General features: G+C 42.6%; 1 protein-coding gene across 1 annotated transcript in view; it reads right to left on the bottom strand.

The window, feature by feature from the left end:
- LOC126260424 (gametogenetin-like) overlaps window positions 1–12,340 on the bottom strand; it is a 725,449-nt gene extending 713,109 nt beyond the window's left edge. Inside the window, exon 1 of the mRNA XM_049957753.1 lies at window positions 12,171–12,340. The gene's annotated coding sequence lies outside the window, so the exon portion shown is untranslated. The remainder of the gene's footprint in view (window positions 1–12,170) is intronic.
- Window positions 12,341–14,968: the final 2,628 nt, after the last annotated feature.

The raw sequence follows: 14,968 nt of genomic DNA, 5'->3' as shown, positions 1-14,968 counted from the left end.
TAGCACCACATCTCAAACCTCTACATTCTCTTCTTTTCCAGTTTTCCCACAGCCCATGATACAAGTCCATACGATCTGTGGTATTAAGACATTTTTGGTACTAGAAGACCTCTTACAATGAGGAATACTCCTCTTTGCCCTTGCTAATTTTCTTTTTATATCTTCCTGCTTCGTTCGTTACACGATATTTTGTTTCCACGATTACAGAATTCTTTAACTATGTCTACTTCGTGGCTGTTAAGTTGATCGATAATCTCATTTCTATTGCACCTCTTTACCTTCATCTTCGTTTGGTTCAACTTATATTCTGTGCTCACTAGACTGTTCAACAGATCCTGTAATTCATTCTCATTCCCACTGCAGACAGCACTGTCATCAGAGAAAGTGATCACTGATATCCTTCGGACAAGCAGTCGTATGTGTACCAGGCTTTATTGACATTCCAGAATTATACGTAGCTTTATATGTTATCAGTTCCTATTTCCATGTGCCATGGGTATCTCACGACCAAAGTATTTATTTCTATATATTATGCTGTACGTATACGAATGGCATAAGGAAACACCAACTTTCACTAACATTATCAACACGCGTATAACAATCCCGACTCCGTAAACAACCGGCAAAAGGCAAGCAAACTTATTCTTCAACAAAACCCACACACACACGCACACACACACACACACACACACACACACACACACACACACACAGAGAGAGAGAGAGAGAGAGAGAGAGAGAGAGAGAGAGAGAGAGAGAGAGAGCGAGAGAGAGGGAGGGGGAGGGGGAGGGAGGGGGGTTGATTTCCATTAATTTGTACAATAATATGGCTATAGTGCTCACTGTACCCAACCAACGCCATCCTCCGAGGTAGCTAGGAGCTGGAATAGTAACGAAGTCAATGTATTCACTGCTTTTCTCTGTAATACGTTATTTATTTGTATGCTATCACGCAGTTTTGTTCATATCTTATTAATGACTTAATTCTTTTGTTTATAAATTTGTTAAACAGCATTCTGTAAACTATGTACTAACCCGTCCCATAATCAGGTAGCTTTGGTTCCCATGATCTCAAGAAACATGACAAATAAATAAATAATAAATACCCAGAAAGGCTGCATGAGGCCTTGTCTGAATAAATGATAATCTGAGGGTCCAAATGTCCCGATATGAATACAATTAGAGATCAGAGGCAGAACTCGTTAAGTTCAGGTCGTCTGGATGATTTCACTTATGCACAACAGAAAAACTTGTGATCATAAAGACATAACTTAGCGTGGAGATCGTACGATCTTTCACTTCCTCCTTCGTAGGCGTACCATATCTACCAAGGACATGTTTTTGATAATATGGCAGACGTCGTTGGGGCTAGTAAAGCTGACAGTGCGTAGTTTTTCAACTGAGCGCAAAGCTTTTCATATTTATATGAAAATGTTATCTGCTGTCCGAAAGAACAGATACCATCCTCATATATGTAGCTCACCGGCCATTTGATCATCTTCTTCTGTGCGGATGCACATACAGTGCCCTATCTCTTACGGGAATCGGCAGTAAAGCCGCGAGTAATGAGTATAATGCGCAGGGGCACTATGAATGTAGTGCAGGACAGTAAGTTACGAATGTGGGTCTCACAGGAGACGTGCCAGAGATAAGCCCCTGCAGTCACACTCTCCTCTGTGTCCTCGGTGGCTCACATGGATGCCGGCACGATAGCTCAGCGTGTTCGATCAGAGGGCTGCGTGCTCTCTGCAATAAAAAAAAAACGGAGTCAAGAAATGAACGATCAACTTGAACGGATGTCTTGTGACGTCCGCCCAGACCAAAAGCAACGAACTATATCGAACAAAATGAAGGGAAAAAAATGGATAGAACGACTGCCATGTAAGCAGGAGATCCCGGGTTCGAGTCCCGGTCGGGGCACATATTTTCAACTGTCCCCGTTGACTTATATCAACGCCTGTGTGCAGCTAGGGGTATTCATTTCATTGTAATTTCAGCTTTACATATCGTCAGTGAGTATTTTGAGGCGGATGCAGGCAGCCAGAATTTTGAGCTGTTCACGTGGAACAGAAATCGGTATGAGATAGACGAGGAGTAAAGGAGAAGTGAATGGAAAAACTCAAAAATTTTAATTGGTAATTTGGGTGAACAGACTGTGTTTGGGAGTATTTACCTCAAGCGAATAAGGTTAACAGTCCCATGTAAACAGTAAGAAACATTGTCACATACGAATTTACAACCACATTTTCTTAGTTTTCGTGGAGAACAATCCAGAGTGATACCAACCATAGCGAAAATGATATTGCAACAACAGTGACGAGAATGAGTGTGAACTGGAACTTAACAGTTCTAATGTCTGTCAAATAAACAGTACTGTATTTACGTATTTTGCCATTTCTGAATTACTCAAAATACTAGAGAAAGAGATGATCTCAAAAGTAATATGACATTTAAGTAGAAACTTTTTCTTAGAACAGTACAGTTTGGATTCCGGAAGGGATGCTCGACAGAGACTGCTATTTATACACTCATCTGTGATTTCCCAAAATCTTTCGAGGCAAATGTCAGGATGGTTGCCTTGAAAGGGCACGACCGATTTCCTTCCCTGTCCTTGACACGATCCGAGCTTGTTCTCCGTCTCTCATGGCCTCTATGTCGATGGGACGTTAAGCCCAATCTTTCTTCCTTCCTTGCTTTCTTCCTTGTACACTCATCAAACACTACACGCCTTAAACAATGGAACGTTACCAATTTTTTGTGATATTTCCAAGACGTTTGATTGCGTGGGTCATGTTATTCTCCCTGAAAAATTTAAATTCCATTGAATTGTTTGCTTTACAAACAAATGATTCGAATCACACTTAACAAACAATCTCTCAAAAGTTGTACTGAACGAAGCAAACAGCGTTGGAAGGAAAGAAAATTTTAGTGACTAGGAAGAAATCGCCGAGTCACACAGCGTTTCATTTCAATTCACTCTTATTCTTTATATATGTCTTTGTGAATGACCTTCCAGTTAACATTCATCGAGCAGAATTGGTACTTTTTGCAGACGATATTAGTGTTATAACAAATCTCGTTAGAGATAAAGCTACAGACGAAATTATTAAGGTAAACTCTAAAAATCGATATTCCTTAAATTTTTTAGAAAACATTGTGATCTGTTCTGTACGACAAGTGGAGTCACACCAACAACTGATGCAGCACAAAAACGGGAGTTAGTAAACAGGATCAAATGCTCCAATTTTTTCGGTGTACGTATTGATGGGAACTTGAACTGAACTGCTCGAACAATTAAGTTCACCCAGTTTTGCTCTTGGTATAATTGCTAGTCTTGGAAACAAACGAATCAACATCCTAACACATTTTGCGTGTTCACACTCAATAATATCTTATGGAATAATTTTCTGGAGCAACTCACCACTTGGAAAGAAAGCACTGATTCCACAAAAGAGAGCAGTAAGAATATTATGCGGTGCTCACTGCCATTCATCTTGCTGGTAACGCACGGGGATTTATCCCACATATGTCATATGTAATTTATCACGATTTGACAAGAATTTGACAATAATTATCTTTATAACCTATTATTAAAACTGTCAGTGGCTCAGAAAGGAGTCCAATATGCATCAACAAAAGTTTTTGATCATTTTCTTGTTAACAAAAAATGTCTTATATTACTAATGAGAGTTTCAAATTCATCTAATTTCACTCTATGCCATAGAAGAATCATCCGCCCCTGGTAGCTGAGTGGAAGCCGGCACGGTAGCTCAGCGTGTTCGGTCAGAGGGTTAGCTGCCCTCTGTAATAAAAAAAACTGAGTTAATCGATCAACAAGGAACTTAAACGGATGTATTACGACGTCCGCCCCGAGCAGATGCAACGAACGAAAGCGAACAAAATGAGATTAAACAAAAAAAAAAAAGTGGTCAGCGCGACGGACTGTCATACCTAACGTCCCGGGTTCGATTCCAGGCTAGGTCGAAGATTTTCTCCGCTCAGGGACTGGATGTTGTGTTGTCCTTATCATCATCAGTTCATCCCCATCGACAAGCAAGTCGCCGAAGTGGTGTCAAATCGAAAGACTTGCACCAGGCGAACGGTCTACCCGACGTGAGGCCCTAGCCACACGGCATTTATATTTTATAGAAGAATTTCTATTTAAAAACTAATAAACTGTAAAAAGATTTACTTTTCAACTATAGCTGCATGAGTAGGACAGAAATATAATATGTTCATTAGTGTTAAAACTAATCATGTATATCTATCCCGTAAATTTACTCGTTCGACACCATTTCCATAAAAAACGTTTCGAAGGATCCATGGAACATGTAACAGACAAACTAACTAATTAACTTGGACACTGCCCATTACATACTGTTCAGTGTATTGAAGTCTACACACGAACATCATAAAGGTACTAGCCACATGGTCACAGAAAGTAAGCTATAGAGAAAGGGCTATAGGGAAAGGCGGGTAAGTATGTAATACGTACGAGAACCAAGAGGTTACAATAAGATTGGAAGAACAAGAATGTGTTCGGATTAAAAAGTATGTAAGGAGATCTAGTCTTTAGCCCCTACTGTCCAGTCTTTATATGGAAGTAGCAATAACGTAAATAGAACAAATGTTCGATAGCGAGCTTAATATTCATGGTGAATTGAGTGGAGTTGAAGAAGAGTTACAGGATCTGTTGACTGCAATCAACACTCTAATGAATACTGAATAGAGACTGAGAGTAAATCAAAGAAAGACGAAAGTAATGAGAAGTAGCAGAAATGAGAACAGCAATTGACTTAAAATCAGAATTGGGGATCACGAAGTAGATGATATGAAATTGAGGAATTCTGATATCTAGGTAGCAAAATAACTCATGATGGACGGAGCAAGGAGGACATAAGAAGCAGTTTACCACTGGCAAAAAAGGAATTCCTGCGCAAGAGAAATCTGTTGGTGTCAAACACAGAACTTAATTTGAAGAAGAAATTTTGACAATGTAATTTCTGAGAATGTTCGTCTGGAGCAGAGTACTGTGTGGCAGTGAATCATGGACAGCGGGAAAACCGGAAAAGAAGAGAATCCAAGCTTTTGCGATGTGGTCTGTAGAAGGATGTTTAAAAGCAAATTTACTCAAATAGTTCAAATGGCTCTGAGCACTATGGGACTTAACTTCTGAGGTCATAAGACCCCTAGAACTTAGAACTACTTAAACCTAACTAACCTAAGGACATAACACACATCCATGCCCGAGGCAGGATTCGAACCTGCGACCGTAGCGGTCGCGTGGTTCGAGACAGAAACGCCGAGAACCGCTCGGCCACACCGGCCGGCCGCAAATTTACTGATAAGATAAGGAATGAGAAGTTTCTGTGCGAAGTCGGAGAGGAAAGGAATACGTGGAAAACACTGACAAGAAGAAGGGTTCAGGATGATAGGACATATGTTAAGACATCAGGGAATAACTTCCATGGTACTAGAGGGAGTTGTACAGCGTAAAAACCGCAGAGGAAGATAGAGACAGGAATACATCGAGCAAATAATTGAGGATGTAGGTTGCAAGTGCCACTCTGAGATGAAAAGGTTGGCAAAGGACAGGAATTCGTGGTGGGCAGCATCAAACCAGTCACGAGACTGATAACTCAAAAAAGAAAAAAGATTATTGCTGACTTTCATTTAGGTCGAGGCTAGTCGAGTTGAACAGAATTTCGGAAGATTTCAGGAAGGACTAAACATTCTAGAAAACAATTCTTCATGCCTCCATGTTCTGAGAAAATGAGTAACAGTACAACGACGGGTAACTTGTTACTTAATAATAGAAATAAAGATTTCCAGTGACAGAACTAACTGTGGAATGGTAGCCCTTTATACTTGCTTCCAAGTTCCTTCGCTTTATTTTTCATTTACTACTTTCGGATTGATATAGTACAGATACGTTCAATGCGAAATGATCAGGACGTTTACATACTCTGATTTATCTAAATCATTTCGGACACTTGTAGTGGAAATGGCATGTCTATGCGCGTCAAATATTTCACAAGTGTTTGTCTGGGGCGGACATCCAGCCGTAATGTCAATCATATGCGTGACAAATGACGTTCTTTTTACCTTTAATGTGTATTCTGTCAGTTTCAAACGAACTTACTAGTTAGCAGCAAATTCTCACGCCATTCCAAATGCGAGGAAATAAGCACATTCTAAAACAATAACACAGTCATTTGCATGTTTATGGATACAGTGCAGCAGCAATGACTTCTACGTCGACGGGAAGTTAGGCACAACGCACGTTACAGCCTTGCCGACCTCTCATCCAGTACTGTACACATCTGTTGGTAATTATTCCCGTTCCAGCACAAACACACACACACACACAAACGTACACACACTCTCTCATTACCGCAAGACATAAAACTTTCATTGAACTGTAGATTATTGACATTTTAGTATAACGCTGAGCTATTATTCCCTTCCCTATAGCAACGGTTTCTGGGAGCTGAACAACTTGTTTTCCGTCCAGTGGCTGTACAATTATTTGTGCACACGGCAGCGGGAAATGCCCGTCGCCAGTGACATTTGTGTTAGCGAGATGCGAAATACTAAAGCAAATATGACGGCTTCTCAGCTTGCGTCCAACTGAGGCCCCAGTTGCGGTTGCTGTGTGAATACCGTGATATGATGCGCTATTATGGCAGGATAGCATTGGTGTTCTGTCTCTTTCTGACACTCCACTAATGAGAGAATTAGATATCTTAACCACAGAGTCGAACATTAAAACCACAATTACACAGTCTGCAGCAGCAGAGAGATGTACGCTAGCATAACAGAAAAGGTGGATCAATAGTAAACACGCCCCCGCCCTGCGGTTTATTTCTCCTCCCACCTATCACCCCTACTCCACCCCCACCGCTACCTCCTCTGTTCATCTTGTCACGTTTAAATTCCTAGGCTTCCCCAAACCGTCGCGCGGCAGACAAATGCAGTCCGAACACGATTCGGCAATACTCTGTTTGTAAACTGCCCCTTACGACACAGTCATCTCGCACTTCATTCGTAGCATTTTAGCAGCAAAACAAATTCGCTATGTAAATAATACTCAAGTGAAATGGTGCAGTATGGAGATCGTTTTCACGAAGAACTTGTCGACAAGACCATCTATCCAATTGTCCGGGCTTTCTTTGTTGCTCGGGGAAAAGTTGGAGTGTCTCCTGTCCGTATATAACTCAGCAAATGTCCCGCTTTCATTCAACAAAAGAACGCATAAGAGTAAGATTACCAAATGGTGAGCGTCATTCACACTAGTGAAGTTACACAGAAATGTTCAATGCTTTAAATTAAGAAACCACTCATCCGTGAACGACAACGTAAACAAAACACGATATAGGTTAGATTTGTTTTGAATTTTTGTACCCATGGAAAACAACGTTAGTGATTAGATTAGATTAGATTAGATTTACTTTCATTCCAATTGATCCGTAGTGAGGAGATCCTCCAGGATGCAGAATATACCAGAAAAACAATAATACATGACAAATATTTACAACTGAAACAAACAAGCTGATGTACCTTCGAAGGTCCCAAGTGGAATGATCGTCATTTTTTTTAATGAACACTATATGAAGGAATCATTTTACAAACACTCCTTTACTAAGATCGCATTAATGCACTGAATTTAAAACTTAGAAAAATGTTTGTTTTATTTATAAGGTAATAAACATGTAATAGAACTACTACAATACTTATTCACAATGAACACATTACTGCACTGAAATTGTGCGGAAGCTAGATGTGTGTGTGTGGGGGGGGGGGGGGGGTGTATTAGAAGGAGTTGGCCACCAATAAATCTTTTAGGCTTCTCTTAAACTGAATTTCCCTGGTTGTTAAGCTTTTTATGGCTGCTGGGAAGTTATTGAAAATGTGTGTTCCTGAATAATGCACACCTCTTTAAATCCTTGTGAAGATTATTCTTATTTCTAATATTGATTCTATGAATTGGGCTGTTGGTTTGAAAAAATGATATAGTTTTAATGACAAATTTCATTAAGGAATAAATATATTGGGAAGCAGTAGTTAGAATCCCTAGTTCCCTAAACGGGCTTCTGCAGGATGTTTTTGAGTTCACACCACAAATAACTCTTATTGCACGATTTTTTGCCCGGAAAACTTTAGCTTGGCTTGATGAATTACCCCAAAAAAAATCCCATATGACATCATGGAATGAAGGTAAGCATAGTATGCCGGCTTTTTCATTTTTATATTCTCTATGTCTGACACAATTCGCATTGCAAATAGAAATTTGTTAAGACGCTTCAGCAGTTCTGTGGTATGGTCGTCCCACTTGAATTTATTATCAAGCTGTAATCCCAAAAATTTAACTCTGTCCACTTCTTCTACCTGCTTGTCATCGTATGTTAGGCATATACTCGTGGGACACCCCTTACAAGTTCTGAACTGCATGTCGTGTGTTTTTCCAAAGTTTAGTGACAAAGAATTGGCTAGGAACGAGTGATTAATGTCCAAAAATATTTTATTAGCCGATCTTTCTAAGACTGCACTTGATTTGTTATTTATTTCAATGTTTGTACTATCGGTAAACAAAACGAACTTGGCATCTGGTAATGTTACTGATGAAAGGTCATTGATATACACAAGAAAAACTAAGGGTGTACACAAGGTGTACACCACGTCGTATAAGTTATCAGGGATGCTACTGAGGAGAGATATGAAATAGTGTAGTCACATAAAATCAGTGTAGTGAAGGAGCAAGGAAGATGTAGATTTGTTGGAAGAAAAATGCAAAGCCTCTATAGAAGAACTCGCATACAAGACGCCAGTCCTACGAGTTCTTATTAAGTAGGCGTGACAATACAGACACTGAACAAATTAGGAGACGTTCTGTTAGGCTCGCAACGGATAGGGAAACTGAAGTGCAAATCCTTGGAAGAAATATGACATATTTCTCTCGACACTCTGTCGAGTAAATCTAGGGAACCTGTATTTGGAGAAGACTGTGCGACCATTATGTTGCCAATACCGTACATCCCACGCAGCGATCATAAGGATAAGAAGAGGGCGCGCAAAGAGGAATACAGACAGTCATTTTTTTGGAACAGGACAGAAAATCGGTAAAACTGGTACGGTGCAGCGCCCGCCATGTACTATACAGTGGTTTGCGGAGTATATACAGGATGACCCAAAAGTCCTTTAACATTTCCAAGTGCACTACTTCACGGCGAAATGTAGGCAGAGAGGTAAAACGTGACGCACATGCCTGAAATGACATGGGGTTTTATTGACACCAAAAACAAGTGCGGAAACCGGCCAACAGATGGCGTTGGATCGACAAGCCCATTTCACACTCCCAGGATTTGTCACCGCCCATAACCGCAGAATTTGGCCTACCGAATACCTTAGGTCGTGGAAACCCGAATGCATGACGAAAAAGTCACGATGTAGTCTGGTCTTACCGCATCACTTGTGATCGGACCATTTTTCTTCGGGCAAATGCGGGATGCTGCTTTTCAAATTGTCAGCGTGACAGGTGCGAGGCACACCGAATTCAGCAGGACTGCATCATCCCTAGTTTGGCTGATGAACACCTGCTGGAAGTTACGACTTTTATACAGGATGGCACTCCACCCTTTATTGCCACAAGTGTGAAAGATCTGTTGTGCACATCGTTTGGTGAGGAGCACGTGCTGAGCCGCCAAGTCTGCCATGCTTGGGCTCCTACGTGCTCAGCCCTCAATCCGTGAGGATGGTGGGGTTACCTGAACTCGCCAGTCTACCGCGATCGTCTGGCCCCATTTTGGATGCTAAAAGGTAACATCCGACGGCAAATTCTTACGACTAACAGTGCTGGTCACAACATAGTCTCTCGGCTACAGGTATTGTTGATGAATGATGGGCAACATGTTCAGAATTTGTAATAAACAACATCGTCTTTGCTAAAAATCAAATACTGCATTTGTATCACATGGTCATTTCGGGCGCTTTTTTGTGTCAATGTCATTTGAAGCATGTGTGTCACTTTTTACCTCTCTATCTGCGTTATTCCCTGAAGGACTGAAATTTCAAATATTAACGGACTTTTGAGGACACGTTCTATGTCGATGCATACAAAGTTTATTTTTTGACCCATCGTGTCCTTGTTAAGGATGTAAAGCTACAACCTATTTGGACGAAACCATTTTATGTAAGTGAGCCATATCATTATAGCACATTAAAATTGGTGTAGTCGGCAAAGTACATCAAAGAAAACGGCGTGATCGATATGGCTTTCCGAAGAATGTTAGGCGTAAACGAGAGTAGTTGTAACATGATCTCACGACACAGATAAACTCGGAAAACGCTTATGAATGTCTTGAGGCAACCAGCGATGTATAGAAGTGACTCGCGTGAATTTAAAAGTCTGATGCCCGGCTGTTCGATGTAAAGAGCGCTAGGAAGATGCGGCGCGAATTGACACATTTTACTGAATAAAGAAGCGGTGTCCAACGCTTCTGCCATTTTTAATCCAGTTCCTTACAATGGTCGTATTGAATGTTGGGCTGGTTCCAGACTAAAATTATGTCCAGAGCGATTTCAGACAGGTCTTAGAAATTGAAGCAGCGTTTGGAAAGTTGTCTGTGGGAGTATTCAGTAAATTTGACACTAGCAACTACAACAGATTTTAGAATGATATTGTAGCGCATGTATGTGGCACAAGAGCAACTTACAGGCGACAAATCAAAATAATTGAAAATTTCCAAAGGGAAATGCCTGAGAAACATCTTCAAAAATATTCTGCTAGAACAAGATCTAACAAAACATCAGCATTTTCAAATAGGCTGTTAGTTTAAGAAAAGAGGCGATGCTAGACCATAATGAAACTCTGGGTGGATAGTGCTCAGAGCCATTTGAACCATTTGGAACTTACTAAGTGCGTGAATGATAGCAACCATCCATTTGATGGATATATTTACTACAGGTCACCTCTTTGGTCAAAGAGGAGCTCTATAAAGAAAACCAAAGAGCTTACGTAATCATCATGTGAAGCTCGTGCACAGTAGTGGAAATCAACTTCCAGTAACGTAAACGAGTCAAACTGGTCCAGGACATCATTATGGCAGGGCTGTTTGGAATAACCTTAATAGAGCGAGGACTGGAGAAGGCATCCAACTAGAGTCTAGTCCAGTGGGATATAGTAGGAGATATGGCACCATGTGGTGATTGAGGGACCTGCTGCTACAGACGGGCAAGACAGCACCACTGACAGATGACTTTTGTAATAACACAAAAATAAATTGAGATTATGTTGAAAAATTCTTAATGTTTACGAGAGTAAAAGGCAATGTGATAAATTAAGTGTAATTGTTTCTTGTATTTTTTAAAGTTCAAATCTAACACTAGCTAAGTAAATCACTAAAAACTGGGAAACACGTGTCGTCGACTGCTTAACTTGTTAATTCTACAGTGTAGGACGTTGTCCCACAGGGGAAAAGGCGTCTTAGAAGAAAACAGAAAGAAGCCCTAAGCGGAAATGTCACATGAGAACCCGGTCCCCTCATAACTGTGATCACCGCCGTAAAATTTACATTACGGATCTGGCCTTCTGTTACCCCCAAACATCCATTTGCAGGAATACACCATATTAGTGATCGCCTGTGGTGACAACTGGTGCAGCAAAAACTGTAGTCTCATGGAAGAAAGAGGTAAGTAGCAATCGGTGCAAAAAATTTTTCACTGTCACACCATTCCGACATCTTTTTTTATTTTTTTTTTTTTTTTTTTTCAAATTCACATATCCTAAGAGGTTAGCATTATCTTTTGCTACGTGATGGATCCTCGAGACTATAAATTCAAAGACCACAAGTTGGAAGTATTTCGTTAGGTGTCTCCACTCATGTCGTAGAATTTGTTTCTAATCGTGAGGCGTCGCTCGAGAACATCATCACTAAAGTTCACCGTTTGGCTAAGTAGCACATTCCCGGTCGCAGAAGGGAACAACAAATAAGTCACACGACACCGAATACGCAAATGAACGATAACGGTGATAACTTGTTTGAATGAGTGGCAGATGCCGTAGTTCACTGAACGGCGCCGGGCTTCCAGCGGCGTCCTGCGCGCCGGCAAAGCAGCGAACCACCTGTTGCGGCGTCGCGAGACCCAGCAGCCACGACTGTGACGTCACTTACCGCTGCTGCGGCCGCAGGACTCCGTCCTCCGCGGTGGCTCTGGCAGTGACCTGCTGTCGTTGTCTTCGGCTCGCGTCGGAGGCACGCACGCACACTACAGACACGGGACCGACACAACAACAGTGCGAGGTGAGGCGAGGCTGTTTCGCGAGCGGAGCAGCACTCGGGTGCAGAGCCGCGGCCGGACTGCCGGCGGTGTAGCTTTTTGCGCTGAAAAACGCCGGAGGCGGGCCGCGGCGGGGGTGGGGGTGTCGGAGCTTTCTACGGCGGTGTCCTCCCCACCACGGGGCGGCCACGCCCGGCGCACGGCGCACGGCACGCGGCACGGCGCCGCCGCGATCACTTTCTCCGCGGCAAACAGCTGCCGGCTCCCGGCTCCCACGCGCTACCGCTGTTTACACCGCCGGCCTCAGCTGCTACAAGCTCCGTCCACACAAAATGCAGTGGCTGCGGTACCTCCAGACGTCTTAACCTTTGAAACATTGCTGGTTACTGAATGCCCCGGCAATGTTAATCATTATTGCCATGGTGAATTTCTGTGTTGTAATATGAACTACGTGTAGAGCATGGTTGAAGGCATCATCTATGGATTTGCCGGTTCTGAAGCGGAAATGGTGTTGGTCCATGTCCCTGAGAGCTCTGCGGGTTTGCTAGCGCTTAGGCTGCGGTCACAGTGACACCTTTATCGGTGGATTCGGCAGACGACCGACATCGGCCGGAGACGGCCGATCATTTCAAATCAGTATGCCACTACGTGCCTGGTCACACTATAGCCGATCTTATCCGCCGAACGTACAGAGTTCGGTCAACAATCGCTTATATTCAAATCAGTTTTTCTTCGGTCAAATCGACCGAAGTTCTCGCACACGAAATGTAGAGCGTGAGAAACTGATAAGATTATTCCAAGAAAGAGTGAAATTGTGGATTCCTGAGGCTGAAATTACGCAAAGAGCGAAAGAAACTGGAAAGTGCCTAATACGGTGTAGGGCCCCCGCGAGGACGCAGAATTGTCGCAACACGATGTGGCATGGACTCAACTAACATCTGAAGTAGTGCTGGAGGGAACTGACACCATGAATCCTGCAGGGCTGTCCATAAATCCGTAAGATTACCAGGTGGGGTGGAGATCCCTTCTGTACAGCACGTTGCAAGGCATCCCAGATATGCTCAATAATGGTCTTGTCCTGAGAGTTTGGTGGCCAGTGGAAATGTTTAAACTCAGAAGAATGTTCCTGGAGCCGTTCTGTAGCAATTCTGGACTTGTGGAATGCCACATTGTCCTGCTGGAATTGCCCAAAAAATGGGGGACTTATGACCACGGCAGTTGAGTCCCATAGTGCTCAGAGCCATTTGAACCATTTGAACCCAAAAAATGGCTCTAAGCGCTATGGGACTTAACTTAGAACTACATAAACCTAACTAACCTAAGGACATCACACACATCCATGCCCGAGGCAGGATTCGAACCTGCGACCGTAGCAGCCGTGTGGTTCCGGACTGAAGTGCCTAGAACCACTCGGCCACCACGGCCGGCGGGAATTGCGCAAGTCCGTTGGAATGTACAATGGACACGAATGGATGCAGGTGATCAGACAGGGTGCTTACGTACGTGTCACCTGTCACGAGTCGTATCTAGACGTGTCAGGGGTTCCCTATCACTAAAACGCCCTACATCGTTACAGAGCCTCCACCGGCTTGAATAGTTCCCTTCTGAGATGCAGGGTCCATGGATTCATGAGGTTGTGTCCATACCCGTACGCGTCTATCCGCTCAATACAATTTGAAACGTGACTCGTCCGACCAGCCAACATATAACCAGGCAATACAGTTCATTGTCGGTGTTGACGAGACCAGGCGAGGCGTAAAGTTTTATGTCGTGCAGACATCAAGGTTAAACGTGGGCCTTCGACACCGAAAGCCCATACCGATGATGTTTCGTTGAATAGCTTGCACGCCGACACTTGTTGATAGCCCAGCATGGAAATCTGCAGCAATTTGGGGAAGAATTGCACTTCTGTCGCATTGAACGATTCTCTTTAGCCGTCGCTGGTCCCGTTCTTGTGCGATCTTTCTCCGGCCGCAGCGATGTCGGAGATTTGATGTTTTGATTCCTAATATTCACGGTACACTCGTGAAACGGTCGTACGGGAAAGTCCGCACGTCATCGCGACCTCGGAGATGCTGTGCTCCTATCGCTCGTGCACCTACTCTAACACTAACTCTCTTAAATCTTCATAATCTGCCATTGTAGCAGCAGTAACCGATCTAACAACTACGCCAGACACTTGTCTTATACAGGCCTTGCCGACCGCAGCGCCGCATTCTTCCTGTTTACATATCTCTGTATTTGAATACGTATGTCTATACCAATTTCTTTGACACTTCAGTGTGTCGCAATCGGGTTATATTTCCGAATCTGTGGACTGAAATCTCAAATTCCAATACACAAATAGGCAAAATGTTTAATGGAAATTTTAGGCATACATTATAACCTCAAAAAATATTTGTTCAAGTGAAAAGAGTGACGTATCTTACTTGCTGGATCTTTTCTGTGGTAGGTTGTCATTAATTGTCCACAAATTACTATTACTGCTTACTTGCGTTTTGTGCCATTAGGCAGTGATTTTGTTTATATGAAATGGTTTGCAAATGTGGTGCACGGTATGTGTTTCCACTTTTAAGTGCTTTAGGTTTTCAGAGTACCTTACGCTACACTTTATACTTATCTTTCACTCGTGTGCTAAAAGACAGTCATTGAAGGTTAACTGACGTACGTCCGCACAACTTTAAGTAAATTC

This window comes from Schistocerca nitens, chromosome 5 (genome assembly GCF_023898315.1).
Source record: "Schistocerca nitens isolate TAMUIC-IGC-003100 chromosome 5, iqSchNite1.1, whole genome shotgun sequence".
NCBI lineage: Eukaryota > Metazoa > Arthropoda > Insecta > Orthoptera > Acrididae > Schistocerca > Schistocerca nitens.
This window is presented reverse-complemented; position numbering and strand designations above follow the sequence as displayed.